The sequence below is a fragment of the Elephas maximus genome, chromosome 9 (genome assembly GCF_024166365.1).
Source record: "Elephas maximus indicus isolate mEleMax1 chromosome 9, mEleMax1 primary haplotype, whole genome shotgun sequence".
Lineage (NCBI taxonomy): Eukaryota > Metazoa > Chordata > Mammalia > Proboscidea > Elephantidae > Elephas > Elephas maximus.
In genome coordinates this window covers 111,858,154-111,882,818 of record NC_064827.1, presented here as the reverse complement: position 1 = coordinate 111,882,818, position 24,665 = coordinate 111,858,154, and positions in this window count along the sequence as shown.

Genomic DNA, 24,665 nt, shown 5'->3' with positions numbered 1-24,665 from the left:
TGTGACCCAGCAATTCCGCTCCTAAGTATATACACTAGGGACCTAACAGAACTGACAAGAACAGACTTATGCTCACCTATGTTCATTGCAGCACTATTCACAATAGCAAAACGATAGAAACAACCTAAGTGCCCATTGATGGATGAATGAATACATAAATACAGTGCACATATACAATGGAATGCTATTCAGCAGTAATGAAAAATGAGTTCCCACAGTATCATAAAATGAGCATGAACCTGGAGGACATTATGTTGGGCAAAATAAGTCAGTCATAAAAAAACAAATATTGTATGTTTTCATTTTTATGAAATGACATGAACAAGCAAATGTACAGAAACCATCTTAGGCCGGGTTCTCTAGAGAAGCAAAACCACTGAAACATATATATGTGTATATACATACATAGAGAGAGAGAAAGAGATTTATTTCAAAGAAATGACTCGCAGGGTTGTAGACGCTGGCAAGACCCAAGTCCATGGGTCAGGCATCAGGTGGGAGGCTTCTCCTGACTCACATAGCTTCAGGGACTGACTAACCCAGGATCAGCAGGCCAGCCAGCAGGCAGCTGGCTCATCGACCCCCAGATCAGCAGACAATACAGAGGGCCACTGGATTAAGTTCCAAGAACTGGAGGTGGTGATGAGGATCCAGATGAAGGCTCCAGAGCAAGCAAAAGACAGTGAGTTTTGCTGGACCATCCATATGTATTGGATGTTGGCCACACCCCAAAGGAAACTCCCCTTACAACTGATTGGCTGATCACATCACATCACATCATGGAGGTGAGTACATTATATCAAAAATGGAGGATTACTACATCATTACATAACTGCCAAATTACACCATTGCATAATATCAAACTACATTATCATATAACCGCCAAACCACTGATAATCATGACCCAACCACGTTGCCATACAATTTTAACCATCACAGAATCTAATGTTCATTTTTGGTTACCATGAATGGAGTGGGGCAAGATGGTAATTTTCTCTCTAGGTAGCAGAAACTTATTTTTGGTGATGGGAAAAGTAACACTGAATGAGGGTAAAGTGTGCAGAGCTTGATGAAGGTAAATGATGTCACTAAGATTTACACAAGAATAAAAGACATTTTGGTAATTGCTATAAAAAAAAATTTTTTTTTTTTTATGGCATATATAATTTTGAAACAACAGCAACAACAACCAAAAAATATATGTGTGGGTATATATGTATGTACGTAGGCATATATGTGTATAGATATGCATACATGAGTTTATATATATAGGTGTATGCATATGTATATGCATATATGTTTGTGCATGAGTATATCCAAAACCCATTGCCATCGAGTCAATTCCAACTCACAGTGGCCCAATAGGACAGAGTAGAACTGCCTCATAGGGGTTCTAAGGCTGTATTTTTTTTTTAATATTTTTTCTTTTTTTATTATTGTACTTTAGATGAAGGTTTACAGTATGATCTAGTTTCTCATTAAACAGCTAGTACACATATTGTTTTGTGACGTTGGTTACCAACCCCACAACATGTCCACCTTCTCCCTTCTCAACCTTGGTTTCCCTATTAACAACTTTCCCGTTCCCTCTTGCTTTCTAGTTCTTGCCCCTGGGCTGGCGTGTCCCTTTAGTCTCGTTTTGTTTTATGGGCCTCTCTAAGCTTTGGATGAAGGGTGAACCTCAGGAGTGACTTCATTACTGAGCCAAAAGGGTGTCCAGGGGCCATACTCTTGAGGCTTCTCCAGTCTCTGTCAGGCCAGCAAGTCTGGTCTTTTTTTTTTAGTTAGAATTTTGTTTTACTTTTTTCTCCAGCTCTGTCCAGGACCCTCTATTGTGATCCTTGTCAGAGCAGTCAGTAGTGGTCGCTGGACACCAGTTAGTAGTGCTGGACTCAGTCTGGTGGAGGCTGTGATAGTTGTGGTCCATTATACGGTTGTAATCTTTATGGAAGCAGACTGCCACATCTTTTCTTCTGTGGAGCAACTGGAGGGTTTGAGCCACCCACCTTTTGCTTACCAACTGAGTGCTTTAACCATGGCACCACCAGGGCTCCTTCGTGCACATATTAACTCATATATAAAATAAAGCACATAGGGGTCACTGTTACAGATATTCTTAGACATAATGAAACAACTTGCAGGACTGGTTTTCAGGGTTTTTTTTTTGACTCGACGGCATTGGGTTTATTGTACTTTAGGTCAAAGTTTACACAGCAAGTTAGTTTCTCATTCAAAAATTTACACTCAATTTGTTTTGTGATATTGGTTGCAATCCCTGCAATGTGTCAGCAGCACTCTCCCTCTTTCTACCCCGGGTTCTCCACGTCCATTCTTCCAGTTTCCTTGTCCCTTCCTGCCTTCTTATCTTTGCTTTTAGGCAGGTGTTGCACATTTGGTCTCATTTTTTGATTTAACTAAGACGCATGTTCCTCCTGCATGTTATTGTTTGCTTTATAGGCCTGTCTAATCTTTGGCATTGGGAAAATCTGCTGCAAAACACCTCTTTAAAGCGTTAAAAAGCAAAGATATCACTTTAAGGAAAAGGTGTGCCTTACCCAGCCATGGTGTTTTCAACCGCCTCATGCATACTAAAGCTGGACAATGAATAAGGAAGACCAAAGAAGAATTGACAGCTTTGAATTATGATGTTGGTGAAGAATATTGACTATACCATGGACTGCCAAAAGAACAAACAAATATGTCTTGGAAGAAGTACAATCAGAACGCTCCTTAGAGGTTAGGATGATGAGACTTCGTCTCACATAGTTTGGACACATTATCAGGAAGGACCAGACCCTGGAGAAGGACATCATGCTTGGTAAAGTAAAGGGTCAGAAGAAGAGAGGAAGGCCCTCAAGGAGATAGATTGACACATTGGCTGTAACAATGGGGTCAAGCATAACAATGATCATGAGGATGGCACAGGACCAGGCAACTGTTTCGTTCTGTTGTACATTGTGTCACCATGGGTCGGAACTGACTCAACAGCACCTAGCAACAACAATGATCTTTGGCTGAAAGGAGGGCTTTGGGAGAGGCTTCAGTTCTGAATTAGCAAGGTGTCCAAGGGCCGTTGTCTTGGGAGTTCCTCCAGTCTCTGCAGACCAGTAAGTCTGGTCTTTTTCTGAAATTGAATTTTGTTCTGTATTTTTCTCCTGCTCTGTTCAGGACCTTCTACTGTGATCCCTGTTAGAGTGGTTGGTGGTGGTAGCCAGGCACCATCTATTTCTTCTGGGCTCAGGCTGGTGGAGGCTGTGGTTCATGTGGTACATTAGTCCTTTGGACTAATATTTTCCTTGTGTCTTTGGTTTTCTTCATTCTCCTTTGCTCCAGATGGGATGGGACAAATAGAGGTGTCTTAGATGTCCACTCTTAAGCTTTTAGGACCCCAGATGCTACTCACAAAGTAGAATGCAAAACATTTTCTTTTTGAACTATGTTATACCAATTGACCTAGATATCTCCCAAGACCATGGTCCCAGCCCTCAGTTCCAGTAACTCAGTCCCTCAAGATGTTTGGATGTGCCTAGGAAGCTTCTATAACTTTGCCCTGATCATGTTGTGCTGACTTCCCCTATGTTGTGTTTTGTCTTTCCCTTCACCAAAGTTAACACTTGCCTACAATCTAGTTAGTGATTTACCTTCCCCACCCCTCTCCTCCCTCATAACCTTCAGAGATTTTTTTTTTTTTCTGTGTGTAAACCCTTTCTTGGGTTTTTATAATAGTTGTCTCATGTAACATTTGTCCTTTTGTGATTGACTTATTTCACTCATCATAAGGCCCTCCAGATTTATCCACATTGTGAGATGTTTCATGGATTCATTCAGCATTGTTCTTTATCATTTCATGGTATTCCAATGTGTGTATGTACCATAATTTGTTTATCTATTCATCTGTTTATGGGCACTTAGGCTGTTTCCATCTTTTTGCTATTGTGAATAATGCTGCAATGAACAAGAGTTTGCACATGTCATTGATGTGACAGTTATTATTTCTCTAGGATATATTCCTAGGAGTGGAATTGCTGGATCATATAGCATTTCTATTTCTAGCTTTTTAAGGAAGTGCTATATCATGTTCCACAGCAGTTGTACCATTTTACATTCCCACCAGCACTGCATAAGAATTCCAATCTCCCTGCAACCTCTCCAACATTTGTTATTTTCTGTTTTTTTTTTTTTGTTTGTTTGTTTTTTAGTTCCAGTAGTGTCAGGGTAAGATGGTATCTCTTTGTCATTTTGATTTGCATTTTTCTAATAGCTAATGATTGGGACCATTTCCTCATGTATTTATTATCCATCTCAATGTCTTCTTTGATAAAGTGTCTGCTTATACTCTTTGCCCTTTTTTAAATTGGGTTTTTTTTGTCTTTTTTGTTGTTGAGGTCTGTAAGTACCATATAGATTTCAGAGATTAGGCCCTTGTTGGAATTTTGTAGCAAAAAATTTTTTTTTCAGCCTTTAGGTTCTCTTTTTATTCTTTTGGTGAAGTCTTTTGATGAGTACAAGAGTTTATTTTTAGGAGCTCCCAAGTGTCTAGTTTATCTTCTGGTGTTTGTGCCTTGTTACTTATTGTTTGTATTGTATTTATATACATATGAGGGCCTCTAGCCTTGATCCTATTTTTTCTCCATGATCTTTATCATTTTAGGTTTTATATTTACGTCTTTAATCCATTTTGAGTTAGTTTTTATGTATGGTGTGAGGTGTGGATCCTGTTTCTTTTTTTTACAGATGGACATCCAGTTTTGCCAGCACCATTTGTTAAAGAGACTGTCTTTTCTCCATTTAATGGATTTTGGTCCCTGTAGGTGGATTGATTTATGTTTGGGTTCTCATCCTGTTCCATTGTCTATGTGTCTGTTGTTGTACCAGTACCAGGCTGATTTGACTACAATGGCTGTACAGTAGGTTCTGAGATCAGGTAGTATGAGTCCTCCTACTTTGTTCTTTTTCTTCAGTAATGCTTTGCTTATCTGGGGCCTCTTTATTTTCCGTATAAAGTTGATGTCTTAGTCATCTATTGCTGCTATAACAGAAATACCATAAGTGGATGGCTTTAACAAAGATAAATTTATTGTCTCACAGTACAGGAAGTTAGAAGTCTGAATTCAGGGGTCCAGCTCCAGGGGAAGGCTTTCTCCCTCTGTTGGCTCTGGGGGAAGATCCTTGTAATCAAGCTTCCCCCATTAAGGAGCTTCTCAGTCCTGAGATCCCAGGTTCAAAGGACATGCTATTCTTCTGCCTCTTGTTTCTTGGTGGCGTGAGGTCCCACGTCTCTCTGCTTGCTTCTGTCTTTTAAAGCTTGAAAGATATCAACTTAAGACACAACCTAATCTCGTAGATTGAGTCCTACCTCATTAACGTAATTGCCATTATTCCTATCTTATTAACATCGTGGAGATAGGATTCACACCATATAGGAAAATCACATCAAATGACAAAATGGTGGACAATAACACAATACTAGGAATCATGGCCTAGCCAAATTGATGCACATTTTTTGGAGGGGACACAATTCAATCTGTAACAGTTGGTGATTAGTTTTTCCATCTTATTAAAGAATGCTGTTGGTATTTGGATCAGGATTGCATTTTCTCTGCAGATGGCTTTGGTTAGAATTGACATTTTCACAATGTTGGGCCTTCCTATCCATAAGCATGGTATGTTTTTCTGTTTAGGTAGGTCTCTTTTGGTTTCTTGCAGTAGTGTTTTGTAGCTTTCTTTGTATAGGTCTTTTAAGTCCCTGGTTAGATTTATTACTAAGTATTTTATCTTTTAGGAGCTGTTACATTGTTGTTGTTGCTGTTATTTTCCATTGAGTTGGTTCTGACTCATAGTGATCCTAGGTACAACAGAATGAAACATTGCCCAGTCTTGCACCATCCTCATATAATCTTGGCTATGCTTGAGCCTACTGTTGCAGCCATTGTATCAATCCATCTCATTGAGGATCTTCTTCTTTTTCACTGACCCTCTACTTTGCCGAGCATAATGTCCTACTCCAGGGATTTGTCCTTCCTGATAACTTGTCCAAAATACATGAGAAAAGAATCTTACTGTCGTCACTTTCAAGGGGCACTCTGGTTGTATTTTTTCCAAGACAGACTTGTTTGTTATTCTAGCAGTCCATGGTATACTTAATATTCTTCGCCAACACCATAACTCAAAGGCATCAATTCTTCTTCAGTCTTCCTTAATCATTGTCCAGCTTTTACATGCATATGAGGAGACTGAAAAACCATAGATTGGATCAGATACACCTTAGTCCTCAAGGTGACATCTTTGCTTTTTAACACTTTAAAAAGGTCTTTTGCCAGACTTAATGGTCTGACTGAGACTAGAAGGTCCCAGGAGGTCATGGTCTCCAGAGCTTCTGTTAGTGCAAGACAGGTACCATTCCCAAAGCCAACTCTTCAGACAGGGATTGGACTGGACTATGGGATAGAAAATGATACTGGTGAGGAGTGAGCTTCTTGGATCAAGTAGACACACGAGGCTATGAGGGCAGTTCCTGCCTGGATGGGAGATGAGAGGGCAGAGAGGGTCAGAAGCTGGCCGAATGGATACAAAAATAGAGAGTGGAGAGGAGTGTCCTGTCTCATTAGGGGGAGAGCAACTAGAAGTATATCCCAGTGCCGGAGTATATAGCAAGGTGTTTATAAATTTTTGTATGAGAGACTGACTTGTAAACTTTTAATTAAAGCACAACAAAAAAATTTAAAAAAAGGTCTTTTGCAGCAGATTTGCCCAATGCAATACATCATTTGATTTCTTGACTGCTGCTTCCATGAGTGTTAATTGTAGATACAAGTAAAATGAAATCCTTGCAAACTTCAATCTTTTCTCCATTTATCATGATGTTGCTTATTGGTCCAGTTGTGAGGAGCTTGTTTTCTTTATGTTGAGGTGTAATCCATATTGAAGGCTGTAGTCTTCGATCTTCATCAATAAATGCTTTAAATCCTCTTCACTTTCAGCAAACAAGGTTGTGTCATCTGCATAATGCAGGTTGTTAATGAGTTTTCCACCAGTCCTGATGTCAAGTTCTTCTTCATATAATCCAGCTTCTCAGATTTGTTCAGTATACGTATTGAATAAAACTGACAATTTAGGTGAATGGATAACTCATCCTATACGAGGTAGATAATTTGAATAGCCTGATAACCATTGAGGATAAATATAAAAGTTCTGAAGAAGAAATCTGTAGGCCCAGATTTCACCAGGGAATTTTACCAAACACTTAAAAGGTCAGTTAGCAACAAAAGTCCACATACTCCTTTCCAGAACATTGATGAAGAGAGAACATTTTCACTTAAGTTAATAATCCAGTATACCAAAGATGTTAATACAAGACAAAATAAGAAAACTACAGATCAATATTCCTTATGAATATAGACACAAAAATTCTTAACAAAATATTATCAAATAAAATGAAGTAATATAAAAAAATAATTATACACCATGACCAAGTATGGTTTCTTCCAGCAATATAAGGCTGGCTCAATACTGGGAAATCAAAATTGTACCAAAAAGGAGAAATCATATTAATTGATGCAGAAAAATTAATTAACAAAATTTAACCCCTATTCATGATTGTAAAAACTCTCAAAAAATAAGAGTAGAAGGAAAATTTTTTGACATGATAAAGATCATCTACCAAAAACAAACAAACAAACAAACTTTTTCTTAATTACACTATTACACTGTTCTTAATGGTGAAAGACTGAGTGCTTTCCTCTTAAAAGGTTATATTTCTTCTAAGATTGATTTATTTGGCAGACTATCATGTATTCAATATTCAAGGCAAGAATATTGGTTCTCACCATTCTAATTCAACAAAATATGGAGTGTCCTAACCAGTTTAATAAGATAAGAAAAGGAAATAAAAGGCATAAAGATGGGAAAAGAAGAAATAAAACTGCTCTTATTTGCAGACGATATGATTGTCTATGTGGAAAGTGCCAAGGAATCTACCAAAAAAAAAAAAAAAACAGAACAAAAAGCCTCCTATAACTAATAAGTGCATTCAGCAAGGTCAAGCGTACAAAATCAACATACAAAATTCAATTGTGTATTCAAATACTAGCAGTGAATACATCAACTTCAGAATTAAAAATATAATACCATTTACAATTACCCAAAGAGACATACTTAGGTGTAAATCTGACATAACTCAGACAGCATTTGTAGCCTGAAAACTACAAAATTGTGATGAAAGAAAGCACTGAAGCTCTAAATACCATTAAAAGAATAGAAGACTATTTACCAGCCAGACCTAAGAGACATATATAGTACACTTCACCCAACAACAGCACAGTATGCACTCTTCTCCAGTGCACATGAATCATTCTCCAGGATAGACCATATATTAGGACACATATCAAGTCTCAATAAATTTAAACTGACTGAAATCACACAAAGTATCTTTTCCTGATCATAGTGGAATGGCACTAGAAATTACAAACAAAAAGAGAACTGAAAAATATACAAAAATGTGGAAACTAACACACTGCTAAGCAACCAATGGGCCAAAGAAGAAATCAAGAGAGAAATTAAAAAACTTTTTGGAGTTCAATGAGAATGAAAAAACAACATATTAAAACCTATGGGATGCAGTGAAGGTAGTGCTCAGAGAGAAATTTATAGCAATAAATTCCTACATTGAAAAAGAAGATCCCAAATCAAAAGCTTAACTCTATAACTTGAGGAATTAGAAAACAAAGAGCAAACTCAGGTCAAATCTACCAGAAGAAAGGAAATAATAAAGAGCAGAGGAGAAATAAATGAAACAGGAGACAGAAAAAAACAGAGAGAATCAAAGAACCCAGAAGTTGGTTTTTTGAAAAGAACAATAAAATCGACAAACTTTTGGCTAGACTGACAAAGAAAAAGAAAGAAAAGATGCAAATATCAAAGATTAGAAGTGAAAGTGGGGACATCACAACTGATTCTACAGAAATAAAAAGGATTGTAAGGAAATACTCTGAACAGTTGTATGCCCACAAGTTAGATAACTTATAGGAAACAGCAAGTTGCTCAAAACACATAAAGTAGAAGGACTCACACTTATTTATTTCAAAACATAGTATAAAGACACAGTAATTAAAACAGCCTGATACTGGTATAATCTTTAAAAGATTTCAAAGGGCAGCTTGAGAAGACAAAGTAAAGAGTAAAAATGAAAAGTGCTAAGACCTGGAATTAGAAAACCAGAAGGGAAGAACACACTTGGCATTTCTCAAGATGAAAGAACAGAAGAAAAAATTCAAGGCTCTAGTTGCAACCCTGAAAGAGTCAGTGGGCAAAATATTGAGCAAGAAGATGGAATGAATACACAGTCACTGTACCAAAAAGAATTGTTTGTTGTTCAACCATTTAGGTAGCATATGATCAAGAACCAATGGTACAGAAGGAAGGAGTCCAAGCTGCACTGAAGGCATTGGTGAGAAACTATGCTCCAGGAATTGACAGAACACCAACTGAGATGTTTCAACAAATGGATGCAACTCTGGAAGTACCCACTCATCTATGCCAAGAAACTTGGAAGACAGCTACCTAGCCAACAAACTGGAAGAGATCCATTTTTGTGCCTATTCCAAAGAAACATGATCCAACTGACTGCAGAAATTATCAAACAATATCATTAATATCACACACAAGCAAAATTTTGCTGAAGGATTTTTTTTTTTTTAAAGTTGCAGCAGTACATCCACAAGGAACTGCCAGAAATTCAAACTGGATCCAGAATAGGATTTGGAATGGGTGATATCATTATTGACGTCAGATGGATCCTGGCTGAAAGCAGACAATACCAGAACGATACTTACCTGTGTTTTATTGACTATGCAAAGGCATTTGACTGTGTGGATCATAACAAATTATGGGTAATATTGGGAAGAATAGGAATTCTAGAACAATTAATTTTGCTCATGAGGAACCTGTACATAGACTAAGACACAGTCTTTTGAACAGAAAAAGAGGATACTGTGTGGTTTAAAATCACGAAAGGTGTGCGTCAGGGTTGTATCCTTTCACCAGACCTATTCAATCTGTATGCTGAGCAAATAACCCAAGAAGGTGGTCTATATGAAGAAGAACAGGGCATCAGGATTGGAGGATGATTCATTAACAACCTGTGTTGTTAATGACACACCCTTGCTTGCTGAAAGTGAAGAGGACTTGAAGCAGGATTGCACCTCAACATAAAACAAAAATCCTCACAACTGGGCCAATAAGCAACATCAAAATAAACAGAAAATTTTGAAGTTGTCAAAAATTTTATTTTACTTGGATCATGATCAATGCCCATGGAAGCAGCAGTCAAGAAATCAAACTTTAAAGACTAGGGTGCACCTGACCCAAGCCATAGCATTTTTAATTGCCTCATATGCATGTGAAAGCTGAGGAATGGATAAGGAAGATGAAGAATTGATGCCTTTGAATTATGGTGTTGGCAAAGAATATTGAATATACCATGGCCTACCAGAAGAATGAGTAAATCTGACTTGGAAGAAGTACAGTTAGAATGCTCCTTAGAAGACAGGATGGTGAAACTTTGTCTCATGTACTTTGGACATGTTATCAGTAGGGACCAGGCCCTGGAGAAGGACATCATGCTTGGTAAAGTAGAGGGTCATCAGAGAAGAAGAAGGCCCTCAACAAGATGGATTGACACAGTGGCTGCAACAATGGACTCAAGCCCCCACATGTCTGTCAGTTTGTCATACTGTGGAGGCTTGCGTGTTGCTGTGATGCTGGAAGCTATGCCACTGGTATTCAGATACCAGCAGGGTCACCCATGGTGGACAGGTTTCAGCTGAGCTTCCAGACTAAGACAGACTAGGAAGAAGGACCCAGCAGTGTACTTCTGGAAACAATTAGCCAGTGAAAACCTCCATAATAAGATCTGATATAATGTAATCAACTCCAACTCCATGATGAGATCTGCTAAGAGCAACCAATAAGTCGAAAGGGAGTTTCCTTGGGGGTGTGGCCTCCATCCAATATATGTGGACTTTCGGGCAAGGCTCCTGGGCTTTTGTTCGTTCTGGATCCTGCATCTGCCTCCTGTTCATCTGACCTCTGGTTCCTGGGATTCATGATAACAGCTTCCTTGCCGATCTTGTGATTCATCAGCCTCTGCAGCCCGTGAGCCAGTGGCCTGCCAACTTACCTGCTGATATTGGGTTCATCAACCCCTGCAGCTACGTGAGTTAGGAGAAGCCTCCAGCCTGACCAAGGACTTGGGGCTTTCCAGCCTCTAAAACTGCATGAGCCTTTTTCCTTGATATAAATCTCTCTATATATGTATTTATATTCTTCACTGGTTTTACTTCTCTAGAAAACCCAGACTAAGACACCATGTATCTGATAAGGGTCTAATATCCAAATCGTGAGACAGACTAATCAAATAATGGGCAAAAGACTTGAACAGACATTTCACCAAAGAGGGTATTCGAATGGCCAACAAGCTAATGAAAAGATGCTCAACGTAATCAGCCATTCAAAAACAAAAAACAAAAAAAAAACCCTGCTACCATCTAGTCAATTATGACTCACAGCAACCCTATAAGATGGGTAGAACTGCCCCATAGGGCTCCCAAAGAGTGATCAGTGGTTTCAAATTGCCGGCCTTTTGGTTAGCAGCGATAGCTCTCGACCACGGCACCACCAGGGCTCCAATTAGCCATTCCAAACCTGTTTCCGTTGAGTCTATTCTGGCTCATAGTGACCATACAGAACAGAGTAGAACTGACCCACAGGGTTTCCAAGGAGCAGCTGGTGGATTTGGACTGCCGACCTTTTGGTTAGTAGATGAATGCTTAACCACTGTGCCACCAGGGCTCCAGTTATCCATTAACAACCAACCAAACTCATTCCCATCAAGTCAATTCTGACTCATAGCAACCCTACAGGACAGAGTAGAACTGTCCCATAGGGTTTCCAAGGAGTGGTTGGTGGATTCAAACTGAGGACCTTTTGGTTAGCAGCCAAGTTCTTAACTGCTGTGCCACTAGGGCTCCAATTAGCCGTTAGAGAGATGCACATCAAAACTACAATGAGATACCCTCTCACCCCTATTAGAATGGCAATGGTCAAAACAAGGGGAAACAACAGGTGTTGATGAGGTTGTGGAGAAAGTGAACCCTCATTTATTGCTGGTGGGAAGGTAATAAGGTACAGCCATTGTGGAAAACAGATTGGCGGTTCCTCGAGAAGTTGAACATGGAACTGCCATATGAGCCAGCAATCCTAATCCTAGTTATATACCCAGAAGAAGTGAAGGCAGGAACACAAACAGAAACCTGTACAACAATGTTCATTGCGGCATTTTTCACGATAGCCAAAAGGCAGAAACAACCCAAGCATCTAACAGCAGATGAATGGATTAAAAATGTGGTATATACTTACTACTCAGTCATAAAGAGAAATGAAGTCCTGATGTCTGTCACAACACAGATGAACCCTGAGAACATCATGCTGAGCAAAATAAGTCAGTCGCAAAAGGACAAATATTGTATGATCTTAACTCATATGAAATAAGCAAATAAATAGAAACCAAAGATTATTAGTGGTTACCAGGGGTGGGAGGGAGAGGGAAAGGGGAAGTTTTTGCCTAGGGAACATTGAGTGTGCTTTAATGGTGGTGGAATGATTTGGAAAAGGATAGTGAGAATGGGTGCACAACTTGAACAATGTAAGGTGGATAAAAAAAAAAAAAATTTTTTTTTTTTTTATCCACCTTAATCAAGACTGTGGTATCGATGGAGGTATAGAGACATAGATCAGTGAAATAAAATAGGGAACCTAAAAATAGTCTTACACAGTACGACCAACTAATTTTTGACAAAGGTGCAAAAGCAATTCAGTGGGGGAAGGATAGTTGTTTTTAAAAACATGTTGCTAAGGATTTGTATATCCATAGGCAAAAAAATAAAAACTTAAACTCAACCTAAGCCTTACATCCTATAGAAAAGTCAACTCAAAATCTCTCATGGACTTAAATGTAAAACACAAAAGCATAAAGCTTTTAGAAGAAAATGTAGGAGAAGATCTTTGAGACCTAGAGGTAGGCAGAGAGTTTTTAATACTTTACGCCAAAATCATGGTCCATAAAAGAAAAACTCGACAAACTGGACTTCATCAAAATAAACTTCTGCTCTACAAAAGAGTGTTATTAGGATAAAAAGACAAGTTACACACTGGGAGAAAATGTTTGCAAACCACATATCTGGGAAAGGACTAGTAGAGTATATAAAGAAGTATATGGAGTATATAAAGAAGGAACCCTGGTGGGACAGTGGTTAAAGTGCTTGGCCGCTGACCAAATGGTTGGTGGTTTGAACCCACCAGCAGCTCTGTGGGGGAAAGATGTGGCAGTCTGCTTCCATAAGGATTTACAGCCTTGAAAACGCTATAGGGAATTTCTACTCTGTCCTTAATAGGTCACTATGAGTCAGAATTGGCTTGATGGCTATGTTTTTTTGTTTGTTTTTTTAAAGAGCTCTCAAAACACAATAGTAAAGAAGAAAATAATCCCGTTAGAACATGGACAAAAGCCATGAAGAGCTATTTCTCTGAGGAAGACACATGGATGGCAATTAAGCACATGAAAAGATGTTAAGGTCAAATGCCTTTAAAAAAATTAAGGCCACGATGAGGTATCACTACATACTTACTAGAAGAGTTAAATAAATTTAAAAAAAATAGCAAAAATACCAAATGCTAACAAGAACGTGGAAAAGTGGATCTCTCATACATTGCTGGTGGGGATATAAAAAGGTACTGCCACTCTGCAAAATAGTATGGCAGTTTCTTTAAAAACCAAATATGCACTATCATAAACCATACAAGCCAGCAATTGCACTCCTGGGCATTTATCCCAGAGAAATGAAGACTTAAGTTACACAAAAAACCTGAACATGAGTATTTATAGCAACTTTATTCATAATAGTTAAAAACTGGAAACAACCCAGATGTCTTCCAGGAGGTCAATGGTTAAATGAACTATAGTATATTCATACCATGGAATACTACTTAGCAATAAAAAGAATAAACTATTGAAATATGCAACAATTTGATGGGTATCTCAAGAGCATTGTGCTGAGTGAAAAAAAGCCAATCTCAAAAGGTTACATACTGACTGATTGCATTATGTAACAATCTTGAGATGACAAAATTATAAAGATGGAGAATAGTGATTGCCAGAGATTAAGTATGTTGGGGAGGTGGGGTGTGTGTGACTACAAAGGATTTGCACAAGGGAGATATTTATGATAATAAAAGAGTTCTGTATCTTGATTACATTGGTAATAATGAAGCTACACACGTGATAAAATGCAGAACTATATGCACACTTTATACCAAGGTCAGTTTCCTGGTTTTGATCTTGCACTATAGTTATGTAAAATGTAACCAGTGAGAGAAATCAGGTGAAGAGTACATGGAACCTCTCTGTGCCATCTTTGCAAATTACTATGAAACTATAATTATTTCAAAATTAAAGTAAAAAAAATAAAATAAAAAGAATGTAAATCTTCAAAACACCCTCAATTAAAAGACAGAGATTGTCAGACTGGATAAATAAAACCATGATACAAACATATCATGCTTACAAGAAATCCACTTTAAATTACAAAAAAGACTCAAATAAATTAAAAGCAAAGAGATGCTGCATATCGGGTTGGAAACCCTGGTGGTGTAGTGGTTAAGAGCTACGGCTGCTAACCAAAGGGACGGCAGTTTGAATCTACCAGGCACTCCTTGGAAAATGTAGTTTTCTACTCTGTCCTATAGGGTTGCTATGAGTCAGAATCGACTCGACGGCACTGGGTTTGGTTTTGGTTTGGATTATGCACCACCAAACACCTCATGGGATTTGGTTCCTTGGTTTGGAGTTTTAGGGTCACGGTTTCATGGGACATCCCAGTTAATTGGCTTAATAATGTGTATTTAGTGCTTCTGTTCTATTTTCTAGTTTGTTGCATAGTCCCTGCGGTCTTACAAGCTTGCAAGCAGCCATCCAAGGTGCAACAATTGGTCTTTATTCACCTAGAGCAACATCAGAGAAGATGAATTAGGGATAGGAGGAGGAAATGAAATATGTTGCTAATTGCCTGCATGAACAAATGACTCTTGCCATGAGACCAGAAGAACTGGACGGTGCCCAGCTAACATTACTGAACATTTTGATCAAAGTTTCTATAGAAGAATCCTGATTAAAAGGGAGAATATAAGGAGCAGAATTTCAAATACCACACAATCCAGATTTCCTGGAGCCATGAAGGCTTGATAAACCCCTGAAACTATTGGTTCGTATCTAATCTTTCAAGTTGCTGTTGTCAGTTTGATCCCATATAGGTACATCTTAACACAGCACAATGCTTGAAGCAGACATTCTTTACTAGTTAAGCTAAGCTATTGTTTGGTTTTAAGAAGACTTCAGGGAATATTTTTGGTTTAAGGTTTAAAGATAATCTCAGGGCAATTGGAGATGTCAGCACCCCTGTGGTAAGCAGCCTCCAATGTGACTTACAATGATCTTCTTTATGCCACATAACTACCGTGAATAAAGAGACAGCAAGAGAGTTTTCACAAAACTTTTCAAAGGTCAGAGAAAACCATTATTTTACCTGTTATTAAGATCACAGTGAGCGATTTCAGCTTGCCTGGTCATTTTTGTGGTCTCACACTACTGTGCAAAGCAAAGACTGTCTGTATAACGTTGTTCAAATTTCAGTTACCGTATGCATTAGTAAGGAGCCCTTGTGGTGCAATGGTTAAGTGCTCGGCTGCTAACCGAAAGATCCACAGTTCAAACCCACCAGCGACTGGATGGGAGAAAGATGTGCGACTCTGCTTCCTTAAAGATTACAGCCTTGGAAACCTTATGAGGCAGTTCTACTCAGTCCTGTTGGATCACTATGAGTCAGAATTGACTTGACAGCAACAGTTTTCTCTTTTTAAATGTGTATTAGTTTCCTAGGGCTGCTGTAACAAAGTATCACAAACCGAGTGGCTTATAGAAACAGACATTAATTTTCTCACATCTCTGGAGGGTTATAGTATGGATTCAGGGTGTCAACAGGATCACGTTCTCTCTGAAGGCAACATTTTGCAGATATGACTAATGCAAAGAGAAATGGCAAACAAAGATAAAAGTGCAGCAAAGAAGTGAAAACTGAAGGTGCTGAAAGTGAAATTCAAATAAAATATAAATGGAGTTATAGAAGAAATAACCGACTGTGGAATGTTGACATGGCTGCTGTTCAAGAGAGTTTAGATACGCAGCCAGAGAAATGTAGTGAAGGTGAACTTACCAAATAAGTAAGGAAAATGGTTGTGATGGAAAGGATAAAGGTGTTCCTGAGGAAGTGACACTGGCAAAAATTCACATTAAAGGAACTTGGAAATATTTCTCAATATGGAAAACACAAAAGATAAAATGTTGGAAGATAATCCAAAGTTGAATAGGAATATGACAAGTGGCCAACACAGAAAAGATGCTTGCTCCATATGATGAGTTATATAACTCATGAAGGAAAGGCAAGCACTGTTCAGATGACTCTTGGTAAGCTTTTTTTTTTTTAACAAAGAAATAAAACACTAATTTTCAGTGTCTCTAATGTTTCAAATTACAATGTACTAAATAAATGTTAATTTTACTATTTTTTCATTTCCTTATACAATCTCTCCTCATTATTCATTGATTCTGTATTTGTGAATTTGCCTACTCGCTAAAATTTGTAACCACAAAATCAATATTCATGGCACTTTTGAGAGCATGGGCACAATAGCTGCTTTAAAGTTTTTGTCTGATGATCCCATATCTGGATCACATTTGGCCTCACATGTATTGATTGCCTTTTCCCTTGAGAATTGGCCATATTTTTCTGGTTCCTTGTATGTCCTTGGATTGTATCCAGGACATTTTGAATATCTTGTTATGAGACTCAGCATCCTGTTAAAATTCTGGGATGTATTGATTTTTAGCAGACAACCAACCCAGTTAGGTTGAGGCTGAAAATTCTGTCTGTCCTAAGTGCGCTCGTTCTAGAGATAGTTGAGTTTTCAAAACTTTTGCTAAGATTCTTTCAGTCTGTCCTTGCATGTGCAGGCTCAGGCAGCTCAGAACTTGTGCCGGTTCATGCACAGAATTAGAGATTCCCCTTCTCTAGTTTTTTTCCTCTCTAGGATTCTGTGACATACACCGTTTAGCTCCCAGGACCCTCTTTTTCCAGTTTTCTGGCCAGAAAGACTGAGTTTCTCTTGTAGTTTTTGCTGTCCGTGCTGCGGTTGCATGATACCATGACTGGGGCCTCCCTCATAGGAAGACTGAGAAAAATCAAAGGGAGAGAGGGAGAGGAGAGGAAAGAAGAAAGAGGAGTGATAGAGGAGAGAAACAGGAGCGGGAAGGGGGAAGAGAAACAAAGAGAGGAGAGGAGAGGGAAAGAGGACAGAGAGAGAGAACACAGAAGCTTTTCTCTGCATTCTCTGCTTCACAGAGGCCCCTTCCTCAGTCCCCTACCCAGTCCTCTGACAGGATTTTTCTTGGAGTTTTTTTGTTGCACATGCCAACTGGGCAGTTTTGTAATTGAGCCCACCTTAATGCCCAAGCTGGAAGATGTAAGAGAACAACAAAAAAAAAAAAAAAAAACAACTGGGAAACTCATTCCTTTAGAGGTTACTTCGAGTTTTGACTTCCCCTCCAATTTGCCTGCCACTATTTACTTACTTTTCAGAGTCCACAGGTAATTGCTTTTAAATTCTGACCAGAACTTTCCATTGTAATGCATGAGAGAGAGAGGCTGGGGTGTACTTGCTCCATCTTGGTTGGCACCAGAAGTTCCAAAACTTTAAAAATCTTATAAAATTTAATCTTAAGTTTATGGTTATTATTTATCTTTTAAGCTAATCAGGGTTTTTCTTTTCCCAAAATGGCCTAGAGTTCTTTCTTATCTCCTTCCCCAGCAAGAGGGATTTTTAGAACTGTTTGCTTGACAGGTGATGAATCCAGAATGCTATGGTTCCTCACTACTAAATGAGAAACTATATCCCAACTTTACTGTAGCTTTACTTGCTTCCCAGGTCAATAGAGTTTAACTTTAAAACCTCTTTTAGACATTTTTTTTTTAAGTTTTTGATTTCTCATAGTATAGAACTGCTTTTGTGGATCACAAATTGGCTTCTGCAGGTTATTTAAATTTGATATGACACATGAAGATTATTTTGTCATCACTCTTTTCATTCAAAACAGCTATTTATATAGAACGAACTTTAGTAAGAAAAGATATTTTGGTAGAACTTAAAATCATGTCTTTTTTTATTTGTTCATTTACATTTAGGGAAAACAGATTTATCTTATTTCAAACAGCAATACATGTATACAAAATTTAATATTAAACATTTGATTTTCAAACACACAATTTTCTATCTTGTTGCAGTTTAAAGACAGACAAAATTGTACAGCCCCATCAGTAATACAGCTTAAGAAACTGTATCTCTACATTCGTTTGATAAACAAGAGTTTGTGGGGGTTTGATCAGCTCTTTTGTAGTAGTACACCACAGAAAGGAAGAGCTAGTCAACCTGTTGCTAGGCAACAATGTTTCATAGACCAGAACTTCTGGAAATGAAAGAGAGGGAGGGGTGTGAATTGTACAAATTTACAAAGGGAAAGAGAGGGTGCAGTGTACAAATAAATAGAGATCTGGGAAACGACCTTTTGAAAACTAAGCAAAGGCAATTCAACTGAGGACTGAAGAAATAAACCAGAGCTCCAATTCTCAAATTCTTACACGCACATAACACCATTGAACTAAGGAGTTCTGCATGTGTAAGGGCTAAAAGATTAACCCCAAAATAACTCAATGAAATAACAGTAAAAAATAATTAAGTGAATTTTTATTAACACATTTAAGACTGCTAAAAAATGTCTATTCTCATATATGTATTAAAAGAAAATCAAGACTAAAATTTCACTAAAAGATCATTAAATTTCAAATTTGAACACAAAGAAGTCAGCAAAATTAAACAGGAAGATTGGCATTGTTATAGATTTGAGAAATAAGTGTTCTCTTAAAATTTTAATTAAATTGCTAATATAATAGAGAGAAAAATTTTAAAGAAAAATATAAACATTTCTATTTTACCTCAGTTGTGAAGAGATTATAACTTTCATCTCTCTTTAGAAAATCTTAGATATGTAGATGTTGGTCCTTTTCGAGCAGAACTATCAAGTATTCCTTGGCACATAGTCTTTTTTCTTTCTTTCTTTTTTATTGTGCTTTAGGGGAAAGTTTACAGCTCAAGTTAATTTCTCATACAAAAACTTATATACATATTGTTATGTGACACTAGCTGCAATCCCTACAATGTGACAGCACACTCCCCCTTTTCACTCTGGGTTTCTTGTGTCCACTCAACCTGTTCCTGTCCCTTCCTGCCTTCTCATCCTGCGTCTGGGCAGGAGCCAACCATTTTGTTTCATGTATCTGCTTGAACTAAGAAGCACACTCTTCACAAGTATTATTTTCTGTTTTATAGTCCAGTCTAATCTTTGTTTGAAGAGTGGGCTTTGGGAATGGTATTAGTTCTGGGTTAACAGAGCATCTGGGGGCCATGGCTTCGGGCAAACACATAGCCTTTCTAAACCTAAAGAAAATATTGAATCAAAAACCTAAAGAATAATTGGAATGGGAGATCCTATTATACCAAGTCCTGTGGTTAGCAAATAATTTAGAAATTCTCTCCAAATTAAGCCTACATTAACAATTTTGTGTTGTAAAGTACCTAATTATACTCCATTTTCCTCCTGCGTCTCCATTCATTCACCATCTTTCTCTGCTTCACTATATGCCTCCAAGGGCTGACCCCTGCTGTGGACTCATCACACAGGCTTCCTTGTGTTCTGGCTTTGGATGGGTTTGGTCATTGGGTGAAGGTCAGAAAACGGGAACAGAAAGACTTCGGGGTATTTTTACATTCACTCCCTTCCTGCCTCAGTTTCGTGGTTCTGCCAGGGGCTGAATCCCACTAAGATAATAGCTTCCTTCCGCAGCTCCAGCATTCACTAGCCAATACACCATTTCCTGCCCTTGCCCTTTCAGGCCTTGTTCTGTAACAGCTCCTCCCTGTTGCCAGTCCCTGGTGCCTCAGCATCCTTAGCTGGTTCTTTTAATCCTGCCCGTACTTTTGTAACTAGGTCCTTTGCAAAATTCTTTTCTAAGAAGACTATACCCTCTATTTCCTGAAGAATCCTGGAAATATGTAAAAATTGCTCAATTTTGCATAAGACAAATCTATGAATTTTAGTTTATATTTTTGTGTAGAAAATAAATTTGCCAGAAATTGATACTAAATTTTATACAATGTACAATTTTTTAAATAATTTATTTTATTTTTGTTATGTTATTTATGTTCTTTTGCCTCCCCTCTACTCCATTCATTCTCCATCCTTATCTGCTGAGAATGTGCACAGCACAACCTACACCAACTCAACAATTTCACAATGTACAATTCAATAACATCGATTATATTGTTCAAGTTGTGAAACCATTCTCACCATCATTTCGGAGTTGTTCCTCCCTAGTTAACATAAACTCACCGGTCCCCTAACTTTTCTACCTGATCTTTCCAGTTGCTGTTGTCAGTTTGATCCCATACAGGTAGATCTTAGAAGAACACAATGCTCAAAGCAGACATTCTTTACTAGTTAAGCTAAACTATTGTTTGGTTTTAAGAAGACTTCAAGGGATGCTTTTGGTTGAAGGTTTAAATATTATCTCTGGGCAATAGTTTCAGGGGTTCATCCGGCTTCCTCGGCTCCAGAAAATCTGAGTTCTACGTGAATTTTTAAAATTTTGTTTTGCAAAATTTTGATCAGGATTATTCTATAGAATCTTTGATCAGAATATTCAATAGTAGTGGCCGGGTACCATCTAATTCTGGTCTCATGGCAAAGGAGGCAGTTGTTCATGGAGGCAATTAGCCACACATTCCATATTCTCCTCCTATTCCTGACTCCCCACATGCATCTGTAAGTTTGTCATGCTGTGGTGGCTTGAGAGTTGCTGTGACGCTGGAAGGTTTGCCACCAATATTCAAATACCAGCAGGGTCACCCGTAGAGGACAGGCTTCAGCTGAGCTTCCAGACTAAGACAGACTAGGAAGAAGGACCTGGCAGTCTACTTCTGAAAACAATTAGCCAGTGCAAACCTTATGAATAGCAGCTGAACATTGTCTGATATAGTGCTGGAAGATGAGCCCCTCAGATTGGAAGGCACTCAAAAGACGACTGGGGAAGAGCTGCCTTCTCAAAGTAGAGTAGATCTTAATGACATGGATGGAGTCAAATTTTTGGGACCTTCATTTGCTAAAGTGGTACTACTCAAAATGAGAAGAAACAGTTGCAAACATCCATTAATAATCGGAACCTGGAATGTACAAAGTATGAATGTAAGAAAATTGGAAATCGTCAAAAAAGAAATGGAATGCATAAACATCGACATCTTAGGCATTAGTGAGCTGAAATGGACTGGTATTGGCCATTATGAACTGGACAATCATATTGTCTACCATGCCAGAATGACAAATTGAAGAGGGATGATGTTGCATTCAGCATCAAAAAGAACATTTCAAGATCTATCCTGAAGTACAACGCTGTCAGTGATAGGATGATATCCACACACCTACAAGAAAAACCAGCCAATAGGGCTATTATTCAAATTTACACACCAACCACTAAGATCAAAGATGAAAAAACTGAAGTTTTTACCACCTTCTGTGGTCTGAAATTGATCAAAGATGCAATCAGGATGCATTGATAGTTACTGTTGATTAAAATGACAAAGATGGAGACAAAGAAGGATTAGTAGGTGGAAAATATGGCCTTGGTGATAGAAATGATGCCAGAGATTGCATGATAGAATTTTGCAAGACTAACAACTTCTTCATTGCAAATACTTTTTTTCACCAACATAAATGGTAACTATACGCTTGGACCTTGCCAGATGGAATACACAGGAACCAAATTGAATACATCTGTGGAAAGAGACGATGGAAAACCTCAATATCATCAGTCAGTCAGAACACGGCCAGGGGCTGACTGTGTAACAGACCATCAATTGCTCATTTGCAAGTTCAAGCTGAAACTGAAGAAAATTAGAATAAGTCCACTAGAGCCAAAGTACAATCTTGAGCATATTCCACCTGAATTTAGAGATTAACTCAAGAATAGATTTGACACACTGAACACTAATGACCGAAGATGAGATGAGTTGTGGAATGACATCAAGGACGTCATACATGAAGAAAGCAAGAGGCCGTTAAAAAGACAGGAAAGAAAGAAAAGGCCAAAATGGATGTCAGAAGAGACTCCTAAACTTCCTCTTGAACGTCAAGTAGCTAAAGCCAAAGGAAGAAATGATAAAGCAAAAGAGCCTGACAGAAGGTTTCAAAGGGCAGTTTGAGAAGAAAAAGTAAACTATTATAATGACATGTGCAAAGACCTGGAGAGAGAAAACCAAAAAGGAAGAAGACACTTCACATTTCTCAAGCTGAAAGAATCGAAGAAAAAATTCAAGCCTCAAGATGCAATACTGAAGGATTCTATGGGGAAAATATTAAATGATGCAGGAAACATCAAAAGAAGATGGAAGGAATACACGGAGTCACTGTACCAGAAAGAACTGGTTGATGTTCAACCATTTCAGGAGGTAGCATATGATCAGAAACTAATGGTACTGAAGGAAGCAGTCCAAGCTGCACTGAAGGCATTGGCAAAAAACAAGGCTTCAGAAATTGACGGAATACCAGTTGAGATGTTTCAACAAATGGATGCAGCACTGGAAGTGCTCACTCGTCTATGCCAACAAATTTAGAAGACCAACCTGACCAACCGACTGGAAGAGATCCATATTTATGCCTATTGACAAGAAAGGTGATCCAACTGAATGCAGAAATTATCAAACAATATCATTAATATCACACACAAGTAAAATTTTGCTGAAGATCATTCAAAAGTGGCTGCAGCAGCACATCCACAAGGAAATGCCAGAAATTCAAGCAGGATTCAGAAAAGGATATGGAATCAGGGATATCATTGCTGATGTCAGATGGATCCTGGGTGAAAGCAGAGAATACCAGAAGGATGTTTACCTGTGTTTCATTGACTGCACGGAGGCATTCAAATGTGTGCATCATAACAAATTATGGATAATATTACGAAGAAAGGAAATTCCAGAAGACTTAATTGTGCTCATGAGGAACCTGTGTATAGATCAAGAGGGAGTCATTCGAACAGAACAAGGGAACACTGGGTGGTTTAAAATCAGGAAAGTTGTGTGTCAGGATTGTATCTTTCACCATACCCATTCAATTTGTATGTTGAGCAAATAATCCAAGAAGACGGACTATATGAAGAAGAATGGGGCATCAGGATTAGAGGAAGACTCATTAACAACCTGCAATATGCAGAAGACACCATGTTCCTTGCTGAAAGTGAAGAGAACTTGAAGCACCTACTGATGAAGAGCAAAGACCACAGCCTTCGTATGGGGACCATGGTCTGGGGAACATCTAGGTCAACAGGCATAGCACAGTTTATAAGGAAAATGTGCTACATTCTACTTTGATGAGTAGCATCTGGGGTCTTAAAAGCCTGTGAGCATCTAAGATGCTTTACTGGTCTCAGCCCTTTGGGGACAAGGGAGAATTAAGATAAAAAAAAAAAAGGACCACAACTACCCCGGACTCCACCAGACTAAGTCCAGTACGACTAGATGGTGCTCAGCTACTACCACTGACTGCTCTGACAGGGATCACAACAGAAGGTCCCTGACAGAGCTAGAGAAAAATGTAGAACAAAATTCTAACCCACAAAAAAGACCAGACTTACTGGCTGGACAGAGACTGGAGAAACTCTGAGAGTATGGCCTCCAGACACACTTTAGCTAAGAAATGAAGTCACTCCTGAGGTTCACCCTTCATCCAAAGATTAGACAGGCCCATAAAACAAAACAAGACTAAAAGGCATACCAGCCCAGGGGCAAGGAGTAGAAGGCAGAAGGGGACAGAAAAACTGGTAATAGTGAACCCGAGGTCAAGATGGGAGAGTGTCGACATGTCACTGAGTTGTTATCCAATGTCATAAAACAGTATCTGTACTAACTGTTTCATGTAAGCTGATTTGTTCTGTAGACCTTTATCTACAGTTCAATGAAAAAAACCACACCCTTCAGTATAGATTACACCTCAACATAAAGAAAACACAACTCTTTTCAACTGGACCAATAAGCAGTGTCATGATAAATGCAGAGAAGATTGAGGTTGTCAAGGATTTCATTTCACTTGGATCCACAATTAACACCCATGGAAACAGCAGTCAAAAAATAAAAAAGACGCATTGCATTGGGCAAATCAGCTGCAAAAGACCCCTTTAAAGTTTTGAAAAGCAAAGACATAACCCTGAAGACTTAGGTGCACCTGACCCCAGACATGTTTTTAATTGCGTCATATGCATGTGAAAGCTGGACAATGAATACAGAAGGCTGAAGAAGTATTGACGCCTTTGAATTGTGGTGTTGGTGAAGAATATTGAATATACCATGAACTGCCAAAAGAACAAACAAATCTGTCTTGGAAGAAGTACAACCAGAAAGCT